Source organism: Coturnix japonica, chromosome 8 (assembly GCF_054131305.1).
Source record: "Coturnix japonica strain WE chromosome 8, WE-NBRP24, whole genome shotgun sequence".
In the NCBI taxonomy this organism is placed as follows: domain Eukaryota; kingdom Metazoa; phylum Chordata; class Aves; order Galliformes; family Phasianidae; genus Coturnix; species Coturnix japonica.
In genome coordinates, this window is record NC_140670.1 from 30,013,268 (window position 1) to 30,038,625 (window position 25,358).

The window sequence follows — 25,358 nt, forward strand, 5'->3', positions numbered from 1 at the left end:
AGACAGGTAAGACATTCTCCATGGACGTGCATTGTACATCTTCACAGAGGGCTGCCCCATGGAGTGAGTTGTTAACTGTCATCCTCAGTGGGTTAATTGAGACACTGCTCTGAAGGATGGGCATGCAGCCCCCAGGTAGGGCTCCTCAGATCTACGTGGGGGACAAACCTAGTAATATTCTTCATAAACTGGGGCCATTCAGCCACCATCACACTTCAATACACAGGTCCTGCAAAGGAATGGGACAAGCAAGCTGCTTAGTGCTGCTCTGGGAAATGAAGAAGGGCAGAAGAATCTCTTCTGCCTTGTTATAGCAGCAGGGTCTGAGGGAATGGCATGGGGCTACCTCGAGGGTGGGTCTGGCAGGTCTTAAGAAAAGGTTCCATACAAGAGGGTGGTGGGCATGGAGCAGGCTGCCTGGGGCACTGAGAGCAACCTTGAGCTGCTAGAGCACAGGGAGCATTGTGACAATGCTCTCAGACATAGGGTTTGGATACTGGGATGTCCTGAACTGAACTCAGTTGGATTCAGAGTTCCTCATGAGTCCCTTCCAACTCAGGATATTGTGTGATTTTATAAATATATAAATTTGTATAATATTTATATACAAATGTGTGTGTGGTTCTGTGACATTGTCCTGCATTGCCTTCATGATAGAGTGCTGGGTTAATGGATGTCTTGTATCATGTTGGTCTCAGCCTCTGGTTCATGAAGCTTGGACTGATGGGTTTGTGATCTTCTATTATGTGTTTTATGGAAGGCAAATAAAGGGCTTAAACCTATGCTTTAGTTGCTTCTCCATAAGGCTGTATCTTCACTGCAAAATCTGAATGCATTCAGAATTAGAAAAGAGTTGAAGTCTATTGCCCCAGCTTGACACTGCAGTAACCTCCTCTGATGGCTGCCTGGGCTGCAGCATCACCCAAGTCCTACCATAAACATCAGTGGGATTAAACTGGCAAGAGGCTACAGAAGCAATGTGGAATTTTTCTCTCTGACTTACAGAATGGGGGATGCTTCAAAGGAGGAGGTAACTTTGCTTTGTTGCAGAAGGACCCCATCTTGGACGTGAGTTCTGAGTAGCAAGAGGACAAATCCAGAAGGGGGTATCACAAGGACGTCTCTATCTTGCTGTAAATTCACAAGCAGACTACAGGTAGCTGTGCTACAAGAACCGTGATGTGCAGCGGTTGTTGCTAGCAAGGGCAGCCCTCAACCTGTTATGTGTTTTTATCCAGGTAGACATTTGACTATTCTCCTTGTTTTCCCCCCATACAGCTGAAAACTCTATCCAGACGGGCACTTTCATCGGGTGCCTGACTTGCAACCATGTTTCTTCAGAGTAACATCTGTTATTTATTTTCCTGGTGCTCAATTGAAAAGCCTCCTGTCACTAACTTGTTACATTCCTGCCGCACGCGTGTCCGTGCTGGTGTTTGTAATTGTCCGGTTTCTCAAATGAACCCTATCTATTTAAATCTGCCAGTCCTTGTTTCTTGTCTTACCTGCTGCGCAGAGTGAGTGGAGCCAGGGAGGGTGGAGGTGATGACAGTGGGGTTTTTTTATCTCCAAATCTCTGGGGGGATAAGGTTGCATGGTTTGCAATTAGACAAGCAGGTACTGTGGCAGAGGACATCATTTCCTTCAGCAGGTTATCATTTGGAAAAAATCAGGAACCTTTTAATATACAGTATATCTTGCTGAATCTATTATGGCTCTCTCTCTCAGCCAGCTTTAAGGGACTGATCTTAACGGCCTTTAACTCTTTTGACAAAAAGAAGGGTGGGTTCCTTATCTTCTTCACTGCCTGCTTGCAGCAAAATGCTTTGCAGTGCAGAGTGCCTCATGGAGCTGAAGGCATCCCTCCTGCTATGCACAGGCAGCTGGTTCTGCGCAATGAGGTGAAGCTGCCAGCTTGGGCAGTGCTATCCAGGTAAGGCCCATCAGGCACAGCCCAGCACTGGGCCTCTGGTTCTCATCTTCCATTGCAGAAGAAACACAGAGTTACATTTGCAAGTGGATCCATGTGACAGGTGGATGGGTATTCCCACTTATTTCTTGGTGGCTGTGCAAACAGGGGAAGAGCCAGCTCTGAGCTTGCAGTTCCAAAAGGCATAGGAATAATTTTAAGACTTAGATAAGATGGTGCTTGGAAAAATATAGTGCTTTGATCATCGTATTTTCACTCCAGAGCAGACCTAATGCATATGCATGACAGATTGGAGTGGAGGGACAGGACCTGCACCACTGCTTGCATTGCAACAGTGGTGTGATTTTCTTGCTGTCATCTGCCTGAATGCACAGTTATTTGTCTCGGTTGTATATCTAGAATTTCCACAACTCTAACTGCAGTGGAAAAATAAATACTTGAGAAGATCTTGTGTCAACTTGATGGTGAGAAGCAGCCAACATGGTGTGAAAAGGTTATCTCTATGCATTCTCCATAAGAGCTTTGCACATCACTGATCAGGAAGCCTTGTGACCACAACCAGATCTATTTCTCATCAGAAGCTTTCACAGAATCACAGAATGTAGAACATTCTCTTGAATGTAGGTAGAATATTTATTTCTCAGGACTTTGTGAAGGAGTTCCAGCGTGGGAATTCTTGATTGGCACATGCAGGAGGTTGGTGGGTTTTGTGTTTTATGTGTTTATTTTCAGGAAGAGCAATTTATGTTTAAAGCATATTGCCCTGAGCTCTAGGAGCTACAGGACAGCACCCACAGGTTTGGTGAGTTTGCATCCTCTGTTCAGCAAGAGAGTCCAGGAGTAGTTCGTCTTTTTCTTTTCCAGAAATGAGGAGCTTTGTCATTTAGATTTATAACAATACAAAGCCAGCCAGAAAGTTTTATCTTAATTTCCTGATGCCAGCTAATATGATATGACAAGACTTATAGAGGCTCGTTTATCTTGTCTGATAGAAGGGGCCATCACCATCAGACTCCAGAACCTGGTCTGCAATGCCTGCCTGGTAAGTTAAGCACCTTGAGGCCTCATCCCAAATATGATGCTATTATAGCATCACAGAACAGCTTAGGTTGGAAGGGAACTCAAGGATCCTCCAGCATCAACCCTTGCCACATGCCGGGCTGCCAACCTTTATATCTAAATCTATATCCAGCCTAAATCAATCTTCCCTCCTTCAACTGAAAGGTGTTTCCCTTTGCCCTGCTGTTATCTACCCCTGCAAAGAGTTGACTCCCCTCCTGTTTGTAGGCTCCTTGGCTGCACCCCATGGATAACTGAGTAGTTCCCCTCTTAACAATGTGTATTATTCTTATTAATCCTTGTTATTAATGAAGATCTCTGTGAATTCATCCCTTTTAAGCCAAGCCTTTTTTAATTAAAAGCCAGAAGAAACAGTTGCAATGAACCACAGGAGGACTTCTTTGCCAGACAAACTGCCAGGGAAACTGTGGGGAAGGGGAGCTCTGAGTCTTGAGCTCATGTCTTGCAGTACCACCTATGAACCAAGTTAAACCTTCCCAACTGCTCCTTAAGAAAGGCTACAAAAGTAGGAATTACTTATAAACAACCAGTGAAGAACAATTAATCCACATTGTCAGGATTTAACTTGTTTCAAGATTGCTTTTAGGTTTTATTTTCTTTGTTGGTAATTTAATCTTTTCACAATCCTTTCTCACCAGACTGAGTGAATTCTATTCTTTCCCCCTCCCATTTTCTCCCCACTATTTTTAATGGGAGACATAATTTATACCAGTTTCCATGAATTTGCCACAATAAAGAATCCATTGCTTTCAGGGTTTCTTTTTTCTAACTTCCTCAGACAGTGAAAGTAGCATTTGCTGAAATTAAGGTGCATTTTGCCAGAAATGTGATGCTAATCCTCTTAGTTTTAATGGTTTTGAAATGGTTTGTATAAGAAGGTAAACAGAGTAGTTGATTAATAGGAAGGAAGTCAATTGGCCATGTTGCAAGTGTTGTATGCTGTACTGTACAATAGTTCTTTATTTCTACAGAGCGAAGCACAGTCTGCTCTCCTTTTTAAAGTCCTTATGTGAAAACCGATACATCTTCTTATACTGTACTGCTCAGAAGTGTTTGATTCCATCACACACACCAAAAAAAGCAAGTAGTGCACTTAGGAAAGAGAAGTCAAACAAATACCACGGGTAAGACGTTGAAGTGACGCCCGTGATCTTCCCTTTTTCTTGGAAATGGATGGATATAATGAGGTGCTTCACATTTTAAAGTCTTAAATCTTAGCCCAGGCTGCGACGGTTTGGGTTTTGTCTTATTAAACTTGCAGTGCAGGATAGAGGGGGAAGGATAGGAGACAAAGCAACTTACTGAGTGTCACTATTTAAGGGATTTTCAAGCACAATTTATTCCAAAGAGGCTGTTTCATCTTGGATTACTTTGCGGTGTCTCCTGTCTGAGCCCTGATGCCAAGTCCCACTGAAGCCAGGTCAGTGCCCCCCTGCCCCACTGATAATCCACCTGTAATACTCCCAGGGCTTGGGCACTCCCTGCATGTAAGGTGATAGGAGCCAGAACATCCTCCAATTCCTTTGTCTGGCACTGTAACAAAACTCAGGCTGGCAGGAACCACAGGGCCGAGTGCTCTCATTAATTGGGCTCCATCAATTAACAGTTGCAGTTAAGTGCTGCAATGCTGGTGTGAAGTGGCTGCAGATCTGAGCATGGGCAGCAGTGGGTAACCTAAGAGCTCTGAAGGAAGACATGATGGCTGTGGTTGCAAAAGCTGGGCTGGTGTCATGTAAGGACTGGTGTTATGTAAGTCCTGACATCCTAAGGAATAAGGCATTATCTTGAGAAGACACTGAGGAATAATTAGGAGTGGAAGCTGCTGCAGGAAGGCAAATGTTGCTCAGAGTGAGCACAGTGTGGGCAACAGCAACAGTGGAACAGTCTTCATCCACTTCTGAAGAGACTCCTACCTAGTGAGTTATTACATCACGATCTGAAATCAGCGAAGGGCTGTCTGAAGGCAATCGTGTTATCTCTTGTTGCTTTGTCCTGACTGTGAAGGTTGTTTTTTTCTAAAGCTAGCTCTGAACCAAAATAATCTCATTTGTAATGCTGACTTAACAAAAAAGAGTTTGTGAAACTGGATGCTCCTTGGCTTATTTTGGGATGAAAGAAAGATGTGTCAATAAACTATCATGTTAATTTAAATAATCACTGATATGCTGTTTCTGTTATGTCTTGCTCTATTCCTATCTTCAATTGCCTTTTCTTCTGAGATTTTTTTTCTGGTGAAGAACAGTTTTCACAAAGTATTAATTTATGTTCCCATTTTCTCTTATACATCACCACTCTCAGTTGTGGAACAGCATGCACAGTACAACTGAATAATACTTCTTCATATTAAGCCATAGTAGTGCAATTATCTTAAAAACTTTTAGGACTATATCTGCTTCCCTCAGCATTCTTCTCATTTCAGAACTTCTATGGGAGTACAGCTAAAACACAACACTCAATGCAGCAGAAGCATTAACCAGAGCATCTCCATCATGAGATCTAGGCATTGCCTCTTCCAACACTTGTAAAGTTTCCTGTCTCGTTGGCTGCACTTCTATCTCAATTGCAGTAGTGCCATCCACACACAATTTTATTAGATGCAGTGCTCCAATAATCAGTGCTGTAATCAATAGCTAAGTCCAAAAAAGTAGCTGGATGCAGGCTTGCTGTCTTTCCTTGCTCTCCGCTTAACATCAGAGCAGCTTGGAAGTCAAAGCAGAGCCCTTGTGAAAGCAATGTTAAAGCATCTTCGAGGCTTCCACTTGCATGAAGTTGTCATCCCTTATTATTAAATGCCAAGAGATGGGTTTTTTGGGCTGGGACTGATAGCAGGTGAAGAGCAAACACAGGACATGCTGTCCAAATGGGTCTCCTAGCACTGGGCCTCCCAGAGCAGGAATGAGCCCCTTGAGTACCAGCAGAGGGACCTCTCCCAGCTGCTTGGTCTGCTGATGGACATGAGAGCCACCAGCAGCTGCATGGGGAGCCAAGAGGGGGCTCAAAGCACACACAGGGCTGCCTCAATACAATCAGGTACTCACATTTGTCTCAGTGCTACCAATAGTTTCCTTTCACATCCATTGCAGCTTCAGCATCTCACAGCCCCTTACCAGTCTGACGTGCAACGTGTAGCTCCTACCACCTTGAAATATGCAAGTGTTTGCCCTACACTTGACATCTTTCAGCCATGCTGAATCTCGAATGACTAAGCAGTGATCCATGTAAGCGTCATGTCATCTCGAGTTTGATGTGATACATTTTAAACATGGGAGGTGAAAAGGAGAATCCTTTCCCTTCTTTCTTTCACCGGAAAGATAAATAAATCACTCCCATTTGTACCAGCTGGAAAATTAGAAACATTTCATTTAGTACCACAATTTCAGAACAAGCACCTTTTTGAAATACAGAGGCACTCTGGAAACACAGGAGAGCAGATATGCTCAGCACTGCTTTACGTATTTATTACAGCTCTTGTATTGCAGCCTCAGAAGCTGATGTACTTAGGTTTTTCACAGCACCTCCAAGCAGATTATATCGTATACATTGTGCTTTTTAAAACATACTTGGGGATGTAGGAAAGAGGCCTCTGATTTGAATGTGTTGCCGTCCCTGGAGGTGTTCCAGAGCTGTAGGGAAGCAGCAGTGAGTGTGGAGGGGGGGTGAGCTAGGGGACCTTAGTAGTCTTTTCCAGCCTTAGTGGTTTTGCTTCTCTGCAACGCAGCTGCAGGTGGTGCACTGCAGAACATGCGAGGGAGCAGCCAGGCACTCAGCTCTACGTGCAGATGTTGAGCCCAGGCTCTCCTGCAGCCTCAGCCCAGCAGGGCCGTCACCAGCTCCATCAATTAAACCCCACACTGCTCTGTCATTCTGCTGAGTGCTCGGAGAGCCTTGTTCTCACCGGGGTGTAACATGAGTAATTATAATAATGATTTCCCCTTTCCTTGCCGGCGCATTTTCTCTTAGCAACAGGCTCGAGCACCACAAGAAACACGATCAAAGTTGAAAGAAAATTCTCTTTGATGCAAAGGAGTTTTTGTTGCTGTTTTGGTTAGGGAGGGCGAGCAGGGGAGCCTGTCAGCGCAGCCAACTAATGACAAACATGGGATAAAGCTCCATGGGGATTAGTGCGGTCTGAATGCAAGTCAAGTGCTCCGATTCTGTAATTTCAGCCAAGGAGCAAAGCAACCTACGGGCTTTTTAGTGTTTAGGTTGCCACAGAGAAGCTTTGCTGTCATCCCTGAAACACTTTCTCAGTAAGAAATTTCCTGGAACACCAAGGTCCCATTTCTTCTGGGAGGTTAAGTCATTGCATTATCTCCTATGGTGAATGTTCATTGTGCTCCCCTTGCACGAGCATTTGAGCAGCCTTCTTCTGCACCGCAGGCTGCCTGGCTCTCCCCTAGGCAGTAACAGCACCAAGCGGCGTTCGGTGCTGCTAATCTTGCTCACCTGCCAATTAGCTGTAAACTGTAAGAAGTATTGTACCCAAAAAGGGAAAAAAAGAAAAAGAAAAGAAGCCAAAAGCTGGATCAGTTTCAAGTTTAATTACTTCCAAAGAATTCAGTATATTACCGCCTCAAACCAAAAGGAAAAGGCTGAACCTTTAATCCTCTTTGAAGATGCTTCTTACTGATATATCCCATCACATAGTTTTAACACCGGTGACAGTGCTTAGAGAAATCATATCCTACGTTCAGGTGAGCCAGGAAATGCATTTGATTCTCTCGCCGTAATTTTCTACAGCAGCTTAGTAAATGAAAGCTCTTCACTCTGTGCAAACTATCCCATCCGTGCCACTCAGTTAAAAGCCCTGTAATAAATCGAATAGTTGTATGGTAACTTAGTGTGCTTGTGTCTGTGTTATAAAACATCTGTTGTGCACATTTGTATTCGTTTGTTGTTTCAGAAATGGGCTTTTAAGGAAGAAGTCACGGCCCTTCCTTAAAGAGCCTCAGTAGGTGTCCTATCACAATTTCTTTTCTACACGTGCAATTGTTTAGGGTTTGTCTGCCCTCCCCATGAATCAGCTCCCATCCCACTCTGGGGGCTATGAGGAGCAGAGTGTGCTGCAAATCATTACAAAGTCAGCATGCTTCCTGTGAGCGCTCCTCAGAACTGAAACAAGTACAGGATCTGCTTCATTTCAAACCAAGGCCGGTTCTTGGTTACCATCAGACTTACAAAACAAGTCTATTTGCTACATAAACTGCTGGAGGAGTAAAGGTCCTTACTGGATGGTGGTGTTTTGTGTTTTCTTGGTCACACAAACAGCAGCTCCTTAACAACTGAGCTATAAACTGTTACATTCCTTGACAGACTGATTTCCAAGAAGCTACAGCACTTCAAAATAAGAAGCTGTATGGTCCATTTGATTTATATTTCATTACACAGCAGCATTTAATACAGCATAATGTTTGATCCTTTTGGAACAGAAACCAGACAGCTTTTAATTCTGCCGGTAAACCTGCACTTTTCCCATCAGCTTGAGTTTAAATGCTCGGTGTCAAGAAGATTGAATTCAAATCCTCAGCTCAGCACTGCTGATTCACTTGTATGCATAACACCGAGCAGGCCAAAGTTCGGAGCTGCAGACAGCAAAGGACGCCTGTTCCAAGCCCATCGCAACAGCTGCTTCACACAGCGACAGCAGCTCGCTGATGACGAGGCAGAAATCGGGAGGGGAGTGAAAGGAAAGCGCTGAAAAACAAGTGCTCCCAGTTCTTGCAGCGGTTTAAGGCAGCCCTCTTGAGCCAAGACAGAGCACTGCAAAAGCAAACGGCAGCAGAAAGCTGTGCTGCTCAAGGGCAAATGGTTTTGTGTTGTCATTTACTCGAATATTATTTGCTTTTAATTTTAATAATCATCCATCTGAAAGATTAAGCTTCCTGAGATGAATAAAGGGCCACCCATGTTAAGTCTTTGACTCACCACATAGCAGGGCAATGGGCCATAGCTCCATCTTAGCGAGGAGCCCACCTTCCTCTCCCACTTGCTCGCTGTTTCCCAAACCCTTATCACTGCTGTGTCTGAGAGCTTCAGGAACCATCTGGTCCAGCCCCAGAAAAGCAGAGCTCCTGGCAAGGAGGGGACGTTTAAGATAGAGGGTCTCTATGGGACCTGCTCCCATCTGCCACAGCCGCTGCAAGAGGTTCCCATCTGGTTCAGCTCACTTCACGTGGGCTCCCTACTCCAAGCTCTGCTCCTCCAGCAGTCTGAGGTTGGAAGCGAGTAGCCGTGAGTACGAAGCAGCCCTGAAAAGACTGAATTGAGGCACGGCATATCCCAAACCAGCTTTGAAACAGCTTCTTCAAGGGACCAGGGAAGTTAACAGCTGCCTGTGTAACCTTGATGCCTTTTTGCATGCACCTTGAAGAGTCCATTGCACTCACAGTGGAGCACACACATTTTGTACTTTATGCACCTGGATGGATGAGTTTTTCAGAGTGAAACTTTACAAACAAGGCTCCTTTTTAATCTGGAAAATGGCTGTGATTTATTTATGTTTCCTATTTATTTCTAATGAGTTTACTGGGATCTGTGTCCGAGAGAGACACAGCTGAAGCCACTGAACTGAGCAGAAATGAGAGGGATGCATTCTTATGTCATCTAGGATAACAGAGCAACCTCTGATTTAAGACTCTCTCAATCGCTGTGTGCTCTGAGGAATCATAGCCACGCACCCTTCAATGGAAAGTTATAAGTATCTAAATGGCTTTAATGGATTTGCAGAAGAATAAAACAACACAAGCATTTTCCCACCTTGTAAGAACATTAACAGAAAAGCTAAGCAAACCTCACCAATGTAAAGTCCTGCTCCTATTGCCGGCCTTTGGTAATTTTCTGTCTGTGTCCCTATTTTTCACATTGATGACGAAAATGCCCCTAAAATACAAGTCAGCTGTGACACCCGAACGTTATCAATTTTTCCCTGTTTCATTTCTTCCAGTAGCTCAAAAAATCGTCTCGAGCAAGCAATTCTGACAAAACACGAAGGTAAAAGAGGTCCCGCTTTCCAGATTGCTTTCAGCTGGAGGACACAGCCATGAGGTCTGTTTCTAGTGTTGTCCTTCAGCAGGCAGCACCAATTGTCAAATCAATCTCACAAACGGCCCACCATATATAAAAATAAGCAATGCATCAATAGGGCCGAAGCCAAGCAGCGGTTAAAATAAGGACCAGATCGGTACCGCTAAACTTACAACGCAAGGGGACGCCTATGAGCCGCCGTCGCGGTGCGGTCCCGACTCGGTAGAGAAGGGTTCGCAAAACTCTGGTAATGAATGAATCCCATAGCAAACTTCAAAGCGTCATTTAAGTCTGTCATTCAGATCTGGAGTCCATGTGTCCACCTGTCAAAGCTCCGGGCCCGCCCTAACTTGGCCCGGCTGCGATAACGAAGCAACGAGCGGCAGGTGCCGGGCACAGCTGAACCTCGTCCGGAGCTCAGCGCCCGGCCCGCCCCATACACCTATTAAGCTCCTCCGAGGGCTGCCAGTAGTTACGAGTGAGCACGGGTAAATCCTCACCGAGCGGAGTCGGTCGTGTTCCTTTGTGCGTTGTTGGGGGCGAGGGGCTGCTTTGGGAACGAAGCTTTAGGGTTTTGTGTAACGTTTTCTGTTTGAATTTATTTTTCCAGGTCACGGAGAGGCGTGATGACAGTAAGGGGATCGAGGAGGAGGTGAGCGGTAGGGAGCCCTTAAGGGCTCCGCGCTTGGGGTAAGAGGCTGCTGGGCTCTCGACGTGCTCTTTTCGGAGCTACCGCCGGCCTCTCCTGGCTTTTTAGAGCCGTTATGGCATCGCTGTTCCCCTTCTGTTGTATTCGGTTCTCTCATCGCTCTCCTTTCCATCTCCCCGGCTTCTTTAGCGAGCGCTTCGGCTCCTCCTGCGCCCGTCTGCGGGAGTGGACGGGACGGGGCGGCCTCGGCGCTGCTGAGAGCGAGAACTAACGCAGAGAGCTGCTGCTAAAACAAAGTATTCTCTTACAGACCGAGCGAGGGCTGCAGTGGAGCCTCTTCTGATCCCAAAGCGGTGAGGCTGTGGGAATGGTGAGCATTTCGGAATAAGTTCTGTCCCTTTGGAGCTCGTGTAGGGTTCCTGCTCAGCATCTCTGTTTGGGGTTGGCTCAGTGCTGCTGTTTGAGGCCAGGCGTGACCCCGGGGTGGCCTCAGCCCCCCAAATAAGGTTTGCAGGTGCTTCAGCCCCTCTGGCTGCCAGCTGTGGGAGCAAGCAGCAGGATGGGGCTGTGTGTTCCCTCCCTCCTTATGGGTGTCTTCAGGAAAGTGGTCTCATTCCCATCATGGGGACAGGGTGGGACAGCTTGCAGGGCTGGGATGCTGTTAGGGATGGCTGTGTTGATTCTTTTTCAGTGTGAAACTCCAGCAAGGTGATGGAGTCGCTCTTCAGGTAAGAGCTGGAACAGAAGAGCCCTGCCTTGGAATGCACAGATGACTGGCAGAGCCCTAGTGTGAGGCTCAAGGGGCAGGTAAAGGCAGGTAACATTCTTGGGTGTTAGTTTCAGCACAGGATAGGAAGGGGATTAGACCTTCTGTGCACAGCTGAGAGTGATCTCACAGCTGTGGGCATTAATTCCCTGGGTAGATAAAAGCACCCTGCCAGCTGATAGGGAAGCAACAGTGCCAGCTTTGATTATTCCAGAAGGTTCTTGCAGTGTGCTAAAAGTAAGAATCTGGATAGGGGTGATGGAGGAGCTCATTCTTCCTATGAAGGGAGGGCTGGAGATAGGAAGAGTGGGGTGGCTGTGAGACTGAATTCAGGTGATCCTGGATCTTGTGTGGAAGAAATGGAGCTGTAAGTAGGACTGAGTTACCAGGCTTCTAGGGAGCCTGCTCTGTCCTGTAAAAGGACATACTGGGAGGTGTCTGGGTTAGAGCATTGGAAGGGGTTCTGCAAGTGGTTGCTGATAACTGAGCCATTCCTTCTTTTGTTCCAGTAGGAGAGCATCTCTAAGAGGAAGAAATCAAGGGGGAAAACATGACTGAAGAGCTGTGTGGCACAGCAAGGGGTTTGCAGGTAAACTCCAGGGGGAGATGGAAGAGATGGGGTGAGGAAGGTGAAGACCTTCTTAGTGTCTCACTTTCAGGGGAGGGAGGTTGGGGACGGTAGAAGTTAACAAGGTTGCATACAGGGAGAAAGAGACTGGAGATTGTGTGGGCCCTGAATGCCTTCTTTTTGTTTTAGATGTAACTGCTGAGGCCATTCCTTGAGAATCCTGGATCTGCATGGGAACACTTAAGGAAGGATGCCTTGATCACAAATTAGGTGATTAGGCAAAATAGGTGCCCGTGGATCCTTGGGTCCTGATGGGATGTGCCTAACCATGCTGAAGGAGCTGGCCCTTAATCATGGTGTGTATTTTAATCTTTAGGAGAGGTGCCTGAGGATGGAAGAATAGCCAGTGTCACAGCAGCCTTCAAGAAGGACAGGAAGGATGGCCTGTGTAACCCTAGGTCAGTCTGTGTCACCTCTCCACCTGGGAAGGTGGTGGAATAACTTGTAGGTGTTTTTTCTCAGCAACTTGAAGAGATTTCTCTGGAGCAGCCAAGGTGGAATCACAGATGGGAAATGATGCTGGACTGACCTGGGAGCTGTTTGTTGTTGTGACTGGTCAGAGAAGAGCAGTGTGGCCTTTTTGTAAGGAGGCTTAGCAGGTGTGAGGTGTATGGAGGCTGGGTGGACTCTGCACTGGGATCAGCGGTGATCCCCGGGGTGCTTAATGTATTTAACAATGTTTGTTTTTAATAAGTGATGTGGATGGAGGGAGTCCACTCTCAGGAAGAGAGCTGATGACATGAAGTCAGGAGGTGTGGTTGACAGAGGAAGGCTGCGCTTCTATATGGCAGGACAGGGTGAAATTCCAAGAGAGCAGGTATGGGGTTGGGCAAGGGAGGAGTAACAGCATGTAGTGGTGTGAGTTAAGGGCCAGTCCTCTGGAAGGGAGACTGGAGAATAAGGGCTTAGTGGTCAGTGTGGAGCCAGCAGTGTGCCCTGTGAAATGGGAGCAATGGGATTTTGCTTTGGTGAAGTTGTCTGGACTATTGTGCTTAGTTTTTCTTTTTTTCAGGTAAAGATAAGAGTTGTATGCAGAGTCCAGCAGATGGCAACAGAGCTGAGCGAGCTGGAGCATCTTGTGAGAAATGGATGAGAGAATTATCTGCTTGGTGTAGAGGAGTGAAGGTGAGTGGAATCTCTTGGCAAGTTTTTGAATTGCGTGAGTCTAATAGGTGATGGTGTTTATTGACTTGAATGATTTCATGGTGAGTGACGTGGGTTAGGTGGAGAGTTTGGGAAGTGTGCTTCTCTGTTATTGGTCTAATTGAGTCTGAATGTGGTCTGCTGTGTGTTTCTGATGTTGTTGGAGGCTGCAGAGAAGTGTTGATTTTGTTGAGGACTGGCCTGGAGATTGCAGAGGTTTCATGAGGTGTAGGATCAAGTAGGTGAGTGATGGAGCTCCTGCACCAGTGGTTCTTTAGTGGTGTTGGGGGCTGGGTGGGGGTGCCCCCTCTTGCGGTGGGGTTGGGTAGGGGGGAGCCCCCTCTTGCGGTGGGGTTGGGTAGGGGGGAGCCCCCTCTTGCGGTGGGGATGGGTGGGGGAGCCTCCTCTTGCGTTGGTAATGGGTAGGGGGGAGCCCCCTCTGGTGGTCCTTGGGGTTTCTTCCCTTGATGCTGATGGGAGCTCACCTCAGGCGGGGAAAGAGGAGGACAATGACGGCTTCTTCAATTGGCCATTTAGTGTTGCATGTTCTGCTTAAAACAAGTGAGTCAATAACAAAGCACAGCTTAATGAGTTATTAGGTTTCTTTACTGTAGGTATCTGCAGACAAGTAATCTGTTGCTTTTTGTGATAAGCATGCTCTTTTCCCGAGGGAGGTTTAAAATAGTTGCTATCAAAACATTTGTTTCTTTATAAACTTGTTCTAGCATAATAACTTACTGAAATGTCTCTTTCTTCCCCTTCATGCAGTCCGGAAGCAGCGTGGATTAGAAGGAATCTGACTCCTGGTTCTGTGAGACTCTGCCCAAACTTCCACTGCTGGCTGTGAGAATGTGAACTTGGACTGAAGTGATCAGTATCTGTAATGATGAAGAAATAAATAAATAAAAGCATTCTTAGATTTTTCTAAATAAAATAAAATACTGTGACATTAATGCTTTGAGTGCTGTTTAATATGTTTGATCTGAGAAACATTAGAAAATGAACGCAGGCTCTGAGGCTACTCCCCTGTTGTCCCGCACTACATCTCAGTGCTATTACTTCATCATGAGTGATGACATGCTTCATTTTCTGCTCAGATCCAGTGTATAAAATCACTGTACAACAGTCAGACTGATTGTAACTGAAGTCTACAGCTAGTCAGGAAAATCCTGATATTATGATTTAAATTGTGGGTGTATTCAATAAATTGTGGTTGTATTCAATTTTCTCTTTTGCAGACTTTAAGTAACAAACTTTATCCCAGGCAGAATTCAGCTGTGAGACTTATGCTCAAGTTACATATTTTGTGTCACATTGCAGCATATATCCCAAGGTTTCCAGATCACTCAAGGATTTCTATCTTTGCCATTTTCACTCAGTCAACAGTTAGTTAATAGAGGACCAGAATCTTCAGGCACTGGCCTCTATCAGCAAAAGAACAGAAGGTGGGAAGCTAGAAGAAAGAAAATAAAACTCAACAACCAAAAAGAGAGAATAGAAAAAACTTGCTGTAAACCAGTCACATATTTCACAGTGACAAACTCTACAGGTTCCCTCCACTCGTTCCAGTTGTGGGTTTAATCTCTTGGAACCAAAATCTTATACAATTGTGAAGCAGAGCCTTATCCCCTAAGATCATTGGACTGGATGTTCTTGTATGTATGCATGTCCTTTCTAATCTTGTGATTCTATAATTCCCTGCAATGAAGGCTGTGTGAAACTCTTTAGTCCATTCAACTCAAAGGCATGATGAGAACACTGGACTAAATCAGCTAACAAACAGTTCTGTACTCAAATCTAATGAACTAATTCTAGTCACATTAAAATAAATAGACCACAAACCTTCACAGGAATATTGTTAGGCTGCCTCATGAAAGTAGAGCGCTTACTTTACTTACTTAAGAAAGAGAAACCACAATTCTGAACATAACAGAACAAACCAGGACCTGTTATTACCATGATTGTTACAGGATATTCCTTCTCTCCAGGTTTTCCCATATCAACCAGCAGACAACTTGGTCAAAGATGATGACATACATACATACATCATATATGCATACATACATAGTGTTGTTCTCAGTTTTAACACAAGGAAAACAAATAACTAATAATGTTTCTAGCAGATCGATTACACACACTTCAACTCTGTCCCAATATTTTCACATATGATGAAACAAGTGAAATTCATTAAATTAAACTACAAGAAACAGAGCCACGTGCTGAGCTTCTTCCCATAGATTTCTCAATAAAGAAAGAGGCTTTATAGAAATAACTTGTGGATTTTTCATCTACTTGCCGTGACTGAGACCAGAGCCCTCTGTCCCTCTAAGCTACACAAGCTTTATCAGCTCCACATGATTCTTATTGAATGGTAGCCCCTGTTATTATCTCAGTGATGATGTACAGATGCCCACTGGGGTAACTAAGAGAAAGGGTAGTGTTTGTTTGCTATATTGGTTTAGCCATGCTTATGTTATACATCCTGATTTAAATGTCATGTGAAGATGATGATGATGTAACATGGATGCCCCAGCCCTGCAGGCATTCAAGGCCAGGCTGGATGTGGCTCTGGGCAGCCTGGGCTGCTGGTTGGTGACCCTGCACACAGCAGGGGGTTGGAACTGGATGAGCACTGTGGCCCTTTTCAACCCAGGCCATTCTAAGTGAATCAAATTGCCTTAATAAGAGAAAACAAAACAAAACAAACCCTACATTGATGTCACATGTGAGAAAATAAATATCTCAGAGTTGAAAAATAAAATATACGCTAATTCAGAGCAAAAGTCAAAATCTGCTCTTTTTTATTTTGAGTGAGTTATATTAAATACAGTTTTCCTGCACTTTTCACTGTTGGTTTGCAGCCTGCCATTCCACCCCAAGCACTTGCTTTGGCAGCAGATCCTTGGCCCACCCCACTGGCCACCTGTTCACACACACGCAATCACCCCGCAGACCCAATCAATCACAAGTTATTGCTGCAGCTGTTGCTGTGCCATCAAAGTAAAGTAAACACAAAGCTACTGCTGCTCTTTCTCCCCCTCCCTTGTTTCTGGAAGCTTCTGAGCTGTAAGGAACTGGTTACAGCTCCTGTACAACTGTTAAGTTGTTGAACGAAGTTGTGAAAGAAGAGAAAAAGAAAATGGGCTTCTTTATTAACTTTATTTTTATAGACTTCTATTAGCTGAAGCCAAGCACAACAAAACAGGTAAAGGATGGCAGCTTTCCATTTAGAGGGTATACAATGAGCATGTTAATGCTTCTGGGACCCCTCTTGGGCTTCAGCAAGCACATACATAGGCCATGGCTTATATTTCCAACCAAGAAACCAAGAAAAGAGTAAAGCAAAATACATAACACTATTATGATGCAGGGTTCGTTCTTTCATTTCATTTTTACTGCAGAAAGTTGTCTCTGTAAGACATAAATGCAGATGTATTAAACCCAGTGACACCTCTCCAAAAGCTTGAATTACTTGTTGGCTAATTAACCAGTGGATGAGATCAATAGGTCAGTGTAATTGAGATAACACCACCCAATTTAATTACTTCAATTGCAGAGTTATAGGTTGAACAGAGTTGTGTTATCAGTTCCTGTGCCAGACAGTGCCTACAGAAGCTACTACTTCTTAAGCAGTTACTTTTCTCTATAGCTTGGTAATTGCTGTGTGTTTTTAAGCATTGCTTACCTTCCCCAGCTATTGCAAAGATGGCTCTGCTGTTTTCCCCCGTGTAAACTGGAGTCCCTGGTGGTTACAGTCGACTTCTTCTCACCACGACTGTTGTTTAAGGTGCTGACAGCCTCCGAGTGCCTGAGGGATCCTGCTATCTTCAGCAAGGTCTACTTCCATTTGATTTCGTATTTAAGGCTTCTGTGACCTTTTGAACATGAAAATGATAAAAATACTTTCACACAAAGATGTATCAAGTGCCACGTCCACCTAGGCTTGTTAATAAACTGCGCTGCTCTGTTTCTGCTGGCCCATGGCTATATTAGCTGTCTGCTCGCCTTATTTGTGAGATATAAATAGCCAGGGACTGCACACTCGCTGTCACGTTACATTGAGGAACCAGTCATTTTAATTCTCCTAAACAAGCCCATCTCCCAGTGTAGGTCTGTCCCTTCACCTTATAGTGAAGTAAAGCAGAGAGAGGCAGAGAGTGAGACTCAGTGAAGGATTAAATTAACAAAGGAATGAGTTAGGTAAGGTTTGGCATCTAAACATACAGGTGTAGGCTCTCAGAGCATCTCCTTTTGTGACAGAGAAAGTCTCTGGCACTGCTGTGAGGAGGCAGATGGGGAACTACACCTGCCCCAGCTTCCCAGCATCTATTTTTCTGCTGAACTAAGTGCACGTGCACTGTGAGGCACTTCCAGAGCATGCTGGACATCCTGCATTAGCCCCGGTTGCACCGCTTGTTCGAGTTTCCTCGGGGGTAACTGATCCTTCAATATTAAATCTAGAGTATAGCACCTTTTGATAGAAGATTTCTCTCTTGGAGAAGCTGATGTCCCTAAGCACAGTATTACAGAGTGCAGAGAGTGCCCCATGGGGCCACGTTACCCCTGGAGGATGGCTAGTCAAGACCTAACTCAAGCCACGGAAGTAGAGATATATGTGGAAAAAAATGAGTGTGACTGTCATACAGAATAAGTTACAATGGGTGAGTTCATCAATGAAATTATAGCCCCTGGAGAAATCACTTGTAATAGCCACGATGAGTAACATCTCACTCCATGACTCTGGTGACTTCTATCTTCCCATAGAGTTACATAGATAATACTTCCGGAGTATTTATTCCTACAGAAAATACAGCAGACAAAAAGAGCACAAAAACACTACTCAATAATGTTGTGTAACTGAGAATCTGCTCTATTTTTCAACATAGTCACCACTGCTTGCTATGGATTTTGCTGCATGGCTATATGTAACTACACATTCATTATCACAAACCTGTGAATGCTTTTTCATGTAATTGTGCTCTAACCTGGATTCACAGCTTATGCTTATATCCACAAGGGGGCTTCTGCTGGTCATTGGAGAGTGCTTTTGGACTTCCTGCTTCACACCTGGAAGAAGCAAAACAGCAGCAACAACAAAGAATCCACTCAGATGCAACAGCAGTATGTGCAGAAGAGAAACAAACTTCTTACCTTTAGAAGGCCTGGAGAGTATCCACAGATATATGGAGAGCTCCAGATGACATCTCCTCACCTCCATTGCCAGCTCTTAAATGAGGGCTGGGAAGGGGTGGAACCTGACTCCACCCCTGCTGCTCATTCAGCTTCATTGCATGCACCTGAGCTTCCCTCGGCTGGCCCTGCCTTCTCACCAGGTGCTCCATCACTGCTATTTAAAGTATAAATATATACTATATATATAGTATAAAAATACTATGGTATTTTTATAGCCAGAGTTCAAGGTGCGACTGAACCAGGTCTTGAATTTTTGGTCCGATCTTGACAGCTCATAGTTAAGTTTAACAGCTGAACTAAACAGAATAAATAAAAAAAAAAAAAAAAAAGACAAACAAATTTGAAGGATATACCACGTTAATGTGGTTGCACTGTATCCAGAGGGCTAGAAAAAGGGTGATCTGTTGTGTTGGTTGGTTGGTGTGCTGTGGGTGGGTGGTGCAGTTGTCAGCTCGTACTGCTTGGTCAGTGTGTGTGCTGTTCGTCCTGTAGCCCATGCCAGAGGCTGCCTATGATGCCAGGTTCCCAAGTGAAGCCTCTAGGTGTTTCCCAAGTCTAAATGTGAGATATGGGCTATTTTAGCTTTTCACCCCTGCTCTTTCCCCTCAGGGAGTCTGTAGGTGGGTACGTATCAATGACCTTGGCTGCTTGCTTCTTAGAGATCTAAATCCTCTGCCCTTCCTTTCTACCGCATGTTGCTGCAGCATTTCCTAGTGCTGAGAAATCCCCTTTAGCATATTTCACCCGTCGCAAGCAATCAGAGGAACATTCATACAGTTATATCCTCTTGCACAGAAGAAATAATTGCACAGAAGCAATAAATATCAGGCAAGAAATTGTAAGCGACTGTAACCCCAGGAACCCGGCAGCCACTGCGGGGTGTATGGCTGTAAATCACCTACAGAAAGAAAGCAGTTGTCAGGATTTCTTATAAAGGCACGGTGAAGTGAAACATGAAAGAGATCAACAACAGGTGTAATTGAAGTAATTTTAAAACCTTGTTTTTTAGGCATTCTTTACAGGATCGGTAATCCCGTACCTTCCATACTGTACAGTGGATGTGTGTACCTTGTATGAAATGTGAGGATGGAGATCTGCAAGTTATGAGGTTGGGAGGGTTTCCTGCTGAGGGACTGGGACATTGCTGCTGCCCACCCTGGGACAGCAATCAGCCTCTCCTTGTTGTGCCCAGCACCTGCTGCAGCAGTGCCAGCAAGGGGAGCAGCTCTACATCTTCAGCTCCACCCAGCCCTCCACATATGGAAAACATGGCGATGGAAGAGGTGTGCTCGTGTTCCATCTGCCTTGACGTGAGATTTGACGTGGCCTACGTGCTTCCCTGCAACCACACATTCTGCCTCCGCTGTGTCTGCCAGCGGACCTGGAGAAAACTCAGCTGCCTGCTCTGTGGGAGGCTTATGAGTTCCATCAGATTTTCAGCGAGGGCAGATGGCTCTCTAGCTTGAGTCATCACACTTCTGTCAGAGTCCACAGCTGAGAGCAGCCTGACAGCCTCCCTGCAGGGAGGGCGCTGGCACCCCAAGGCCCGGACATCGGGCAGCCCTGCACACCCCCATGAGGAGGAGCTCCCTGTCACTTCCATCACAGCTCTTCCTGGGGATTTCAGTGATCCTCCCACTACTCCCACCCCCAGAGAGATGGAGGAGTCCCACAAGGAGCCAGGACAGGAGGCCGGAACACATCCCGCTGCCCATTCACTTCTAACTGGGGCTGGGACTGCTCATCCCTGGGGTCCATCACCCCAAAAGGAGCAAGGGCAGCAGTGCCCAGGATGCTTCTCATCCCCCTGCCACTGCCACTAGCAGGGCTTACACTAATCTCTAATTTAACAAAAACAACAACAGCAACAAAAGAACCACACACCTAAACCTATGACTGTTCCACAGACAGTGTCTCGATCTCACTCAGAGCTCAGGGCAGAGCCTGCAGGACCATCATAGAATCATAGAATGGATTGGGTTGGAAGGGACCTAAATAGATTGAAAACTCTTCTGAGCCAGGAATTTCTCAAAGTTGACAGTACCTGATAGGATGAGGGTTTGATGTCTGTTATTCCCATGGTAGAATCAGCATCCCCTGAGAGTCTGTCTTACGTCCCGCAGCTTTCTGGGAATACAAAACACCTGGGAAATATTTCTTCCTTAAAAGGGCTGTAGGGCTGAAATGACAAGAAACAATATCTCTAACAGTGCTGCTTCTGGTTTTTGTGGTTATGTTGATAAAAGAAGTTCAGTTCTAATGAGAAACAAAAGAGCTCATCTGCACCCGTCATGTCTGCTGTCATACATACCCCAGGGATATGTGATTTGTCACAGACAGAAAGAGAAAATCTTGGGGGAACTTCTGGGAAAGTGTTTGAAACACCTTTTGGAAGAGCCTATGGGAGCCCATTGTGAGACACCATGCACCCCCTGCAGTGGGTATCTCCAGAGCTCACATCTATATCCAGAGCCCAGTGTGGTGGCCTAGAGGGCCTCCTGCTTCCCAGAACACAACTGGCTCTTTAGCACTTCACAGGCACTCAGACTTGCATTTTACTCCAGAAACAAAGACACTCAATAAACACTGAAGATACATACGTAAATATGATAACAACACATTCCACATCTAAATCAGTCTCCAGAACTGAAGACCAACCACAGGCAAAACTAATAACTGGAAGAAATTTATAAGGAACTGAAAGCACCTTGAGAACAGAGGAAGGAAATATATTTCAAATAGAACATGATAATGTTATTGGCAACACAATGGCATACAAGCCTCTGGAGGTGTCATGCTGTCTTCTTTGATTAAAAGCTTGCTCAGAAATATGGGTATTAATTTAGAAGGACTGTTTATATTTTCCATCTCTCTAGATTAATGTTAATTGGAGTATGCAAAATTAGGTCTTTTGCTCTTGCAAATTATTGTAAGCATCAAAGCTTTATGTGGATGGAGAAAGCAAGGATTTGGAAGTTTAGAAGTGCTTGAATTATATTAGTTGTAAGCATCTTCTTTTAGAGGAAGAGCTCCACCACAGAAATGAACACAGTCACCTTTCTTTTCCTTTGGACAAATATTTCCTGAGGGAAAATGAGCAAGATGCTCCAACTAATCTTGAGGAAGAAACTATCTCAGTACTGTTAGCAACATGAAAATCCATCTTGGATCCTTCAGCTGTATGACTTTAACGCCCATAGCGAGATAAGCGGCTTCAGAGCGGGTGTCACCGCATCTGAAGGGAGCTGAGAACATTGTCATCTACAGCAATTTCCTTTTTTCAGCTGGCTGTAAATGTAAATTATGCTTTTAAACAAACACAGGTAGAAGAGGGAAATATCTCCCTGATTATCTTACCTTAAGTCATGGCACGGGAATCATGACGTGCTTCATTCTAGGTCTAACTAGCTTTGGTGATGTGGGAGTGGATGAACGGAGTTGTGCATCAGTTCCTCCTTTTACGTCTTGAAATCAGCAGCCACTGTTGCTTCTCTGCCTTTTAAGGTTTGAATCCAAAACCATCCTCCACATACATCTTGATACTTTTAAGAGATGACTGTCTGGGGCTCAGTGACAGAAAGAAGGTAAGAAAAACTTCTCATTGTATGTACCACTGAGCATACTCATTATCCAGTCACTTAGTCTGCCCAGGGCATCGCAGCCTGGCCAGTTTGTTGATAAAGGAAGAAGAACTTGCTGGTCAGAGTCGTTAGGCAGATTAGTGGAGTTAATAAGCACATCACCTCTGCCATACTGCAGGTGAGTTGGCATCTGTTTAGATTTATGACTACATAAATTATGCAAGTTCCTCCTTACAGCCACAAAAGTGACAGATCAGGCCTAGGGATGAGGAATGCAATGCAAGAGGGAGCTCCAGAGCTGCAGTTACTAATCCAGTTTGCTTGGTGTTTAGGTCTGAGAGAGCTTGGCCTCAGGCAGGCAGGAATTTCTGCTGATTGCAGGGATTTCTTAATTACCTTTAAAAACAGATTTTGCATTAAAATACTTGATTTAAAAATATATATATTTTTAAATTAAAAATTGAAATTTAATTAAAAATTAAATAATATTTAATGCCATTTTTAGAAGTGTTTATTTCTTAAACTGATGACCTCCTGTTTAAACTCACAGACATACCTGTGTATCATCTACTCCATTTACTTTCAAAATGAAACTACTAATCCTTCTGATGATGATAGCACATAGTAGAGTGGCTGCCACTCAGAGTACTCAACAGGCTGGAGAGGTGGGCATTGTGAAGTTCAACAAGGGCAAGTGCAGGGTCCTGCATCTGTGGAGGGATAACCCCATGCACAAATACAGGCTTGGGGCTGACCTACCGGAAAGCAGTCCTGCAGAATGTCCTGGGAGCCCTGGTGGACAGTGAGCTGACCTTGAGGCAGCAGCGTGCCCAGGTGGCCAAGAAGGCCAATGGTATCCTGGGCTGCATCAGAAAGTGTTATCTGCAAGTCATCTACATTTGCCTAGATGTGATCCTGGGCAACGTGCTGTGGGTAACACTGCTTGAAGCGGGGGGATTGGACAAGATGATCCCAAGTGATCCCTTCCAACCTCAACCTTTCTGTGATTCCCAGGAAAACAGAAACTTTCTTGGTACAAGAGATTAGCAAAGGGTCCCTTTGACCCTGACATGTACCATCTATACTGCCAGCCATGAGAGCGGATGGATGTGCTGCAACCCTTCCTCCTTCCTAAGCACTGCTTCAAGTCTTAACAAAAGCTACTTTACTGTTAGTATTACTAAACTGCCTGCCTAACGATCAAAGAAGCACGCTGTTGAAACTGGGGTGCTTTACAAACGAATTGGGGCTAGCCTGCGGTATTCTTACAATTTAATTACACACTGATTTTCACAACAATCTCTTAATAGAAGCCTTAACTGTCATCTCGCTTTGTCAAGCTCCACTAATAAATCAGAGTGATGGTATTTTCCTATTGTGAGGCATTATCTGTGTAGATAAGGGCTAAAAGACTCAGACCCTAAATGTACGGCTGATCCAGAGCAGAAAAGCAATAGATGGAAGCATGATATATGCTCAACTTCCAGCTAAAGTTATTACATTGAAAGTAAAGTAGCTCAGGGATTGCCCATTGCCCAAATCCAATTTTCATACCGATGTATTGCTGAGAGTACAAATTACTGAAAATTTGCCAATCCAAAGCTAATATTCAGAAAAGCCTTTCCAGTAAAAGTGAAAACAGCCCTTTGGTTTGCAATGCTGCTTTTCCAATAAAGCATATGTGAAATACGGCCTGCATAATATCAATAAATAAAACAAAAAGGAAAGATGGTTGTAAGAATACTGCTGAGAGGAATTGTGTTGTAAAGCTGAGTCCCAGCTGACTGAGAAGCAAAATAAACCTCCTTGCATAGTCAAGGACCAATGGGCTTCTTGGGGGGAGAGAGAGACAGTAGGTTGGGTTTCACCAGGTGAAAGGGAGGAAACCTTCCGTGTCCTAAACATGCCCCGTGGAACCATAAAACCTAGAAAAGCCCAGAGTCTGTTTCCTAAAATTCCTTTCCCCCATCTAAGAGTTCACTTACCATGATGTATGCTCATCTGCCTCTTTTTCTGCCAGATTCACCATGTTTTTTCCCATCTATTCATTCATGAGATGATTTGACTGCTTGGTCCTCAGGTATCCTGCACATGCCTGCAAGGATAGGCTGTGTCGGTGGTAACTTGCTGGAACCCTGTGGACACCAGGAACATTTTAGGGAGGGAGAAGAGGTAGATTCTGGCTCCTGAGTGAGATCCTGGCAGGAGAAAATAATTAGTTGAGAGAAACAAGCTGAAAGTAATCTGGTGTGAATCACCATGTATTGACTGATTCCACAGGCATGGTAGCAAGGAGGAATAATAAAACAAATATAATCTGTTCTAGGAAGGCAGATGGTAATAGGGTAAATAAGGTATGCCCCAAGATCCTTCTGGAGGGGAAAAAATGAATGAAGGATTCTGGTGGCGCTTTGAACAGATGATATTAAGGGCATAAGTGCAAACTGTGTCATTGTAGAAGGACAATATAGAAAAGAGCAATAAATGACCAGCTCAGGTGAACAATTAGCTTTTCATACAATTTCAGCATAAGAATAGATCTCAAGGAAGTGGAAGCTGTGTAATGTTATTGGAGACAATTGATATAGGATAAGCATGTAAGAGAATCAGAAAAGTGAGGACATAAAATAAGAAACAGGATATGAATTGAAAAAGGATGATAGGAATATAGGGAAAAAAAATAATCTGCTAGTACATCAACAGTATAGAGTCGTCTCCAAAGAGACTGTCCTGCAGCTTCACAGCTCAAGGGTGTCCGTAAGCCAAGCAGTGAAATCAGTGTTTTTTGCCTCTTTGCATTAATCCTCAGCAGTGAAGTCGGTTGTGATCGGCTGGTGAACAGAATTGATTCTGGTAAAACTGCAGAATCAAAGAATGGCCTGGGTTGCAAAGGCCCACAGTGCTCATCCAGTTCCAACCCCCTGCTGTGTGCAGGGTCACCAACCAGCAGCCCAGGCTGCCCAGAGCCACATCCAGCCTGGCCTTGAATGTCTGCAGGGATGGGGCATCCACAGCCTCCTTGGGCAACCTGTTCCAGTGCATAATGGAAATATTCTGACTGTATATGGATCCAGATACTAGAGCAGCTTCATTAGATATCAAGGATTACTGTGTCATAAATTGAAGAGAAAAGTGGAGCTGTTCTGTACTGAACCAAAATCACTACACCACACATCTTTCTACACGAGCTTGGTTCCCCTACCCTCACATCTTATAGAATCACAGAACCCTTACCTGTTTGAGGGTTTCCTTGAAGAACAAACCAATGTTTGCTGATGGGAAGACTGATGGTCTTTTGGGGGTAGACTGGTGAGAGCCAGCGTGGGATCTGTCTAGTCAGAGACCTAAAAGTTGGGAGGAAAGAG

At 44.8% G+C, this 25,358-nt stretch overlaps 3 long non-coding RNA genes across 10 annotated transcripts; 1 reads left to right on the forward strand and 2 right to left on the reverse strand.

The window, feature by feature from the left end:
• The first annotated feature begins 10,250 nt into the window (after window positions 1-10,250).
• On the forward strand, window positions 10,251-14,172 carry LOC107316310 (uncharacterized). 6 transcript variants are annotated; one of them, XR_014948983.1, is made up of 8 exons: window positions 10,251-10,685; window positions 10,993-11,052; window positions 11,374-12,037; window positions 12,206-12,286; window positions 12,393-12,675; window positions 12,771-12,893; window positions 13,089-13,461; window positions 13,988-14,172. It is a non-coding gene; the product is annotated as an uncharacterized LOC107316310 (long non-coding RNA). The 6 variants fall into 6 exon arrangements; XR_014948984.1 differs by having other exon boundaries at window positions 10,993-11,035; window positions 13,089-13,201; XR_014948981.1 differs by having other exon boundaries at window positions 10,993-12,037.
• LOC107316309 (uncharacterized) lies at window positions 13,639-19,896 on the reverse strand. 3 transcript variants are annotated; one of them, XR_014948987.1, is made up of 4 exons: window positions 18,371-19,896; window positions 18,205-18,286; window positions 16,905-17,094; window positions 13,964-14,097 (listed from the first exon to the last, which is right to left on the reverse strand). It is a non-coding gene; the product is annotated as an uncharacterized LOC107316309 (long non-coding RNA). The 3 variants fall into 3 exon arrangements; XR_001556274.3 differs by lacking the exons at window positions 18,205-18,286; window positions 18,371-19,896 and adding an exon at window positions 13,639-13,767 and having other exon boundaries at window positions 13,958-14,097; window positions 16,905-17,332; XR_014948986.1 differs by having other exon boundaries at window positions 18,171-18,539.
• Window positions 19,897-19,964: 68 nt separating this feature from the next.
• LOC146760019 (uncharacterized) lies at window positions 19,965-25,358 on the reverse strand. The gene is made up of 3 exons (XR_014948988.1): window positions 25,228-25,358; window positions 21,770-24,128; window positions 19,965-20,591 (listed from the first exon to the last, which is right to left on the reverse strand). It is a non-coding gene; the product is annotated as an uncharacterized LOC146760019 (long non-coding RNA).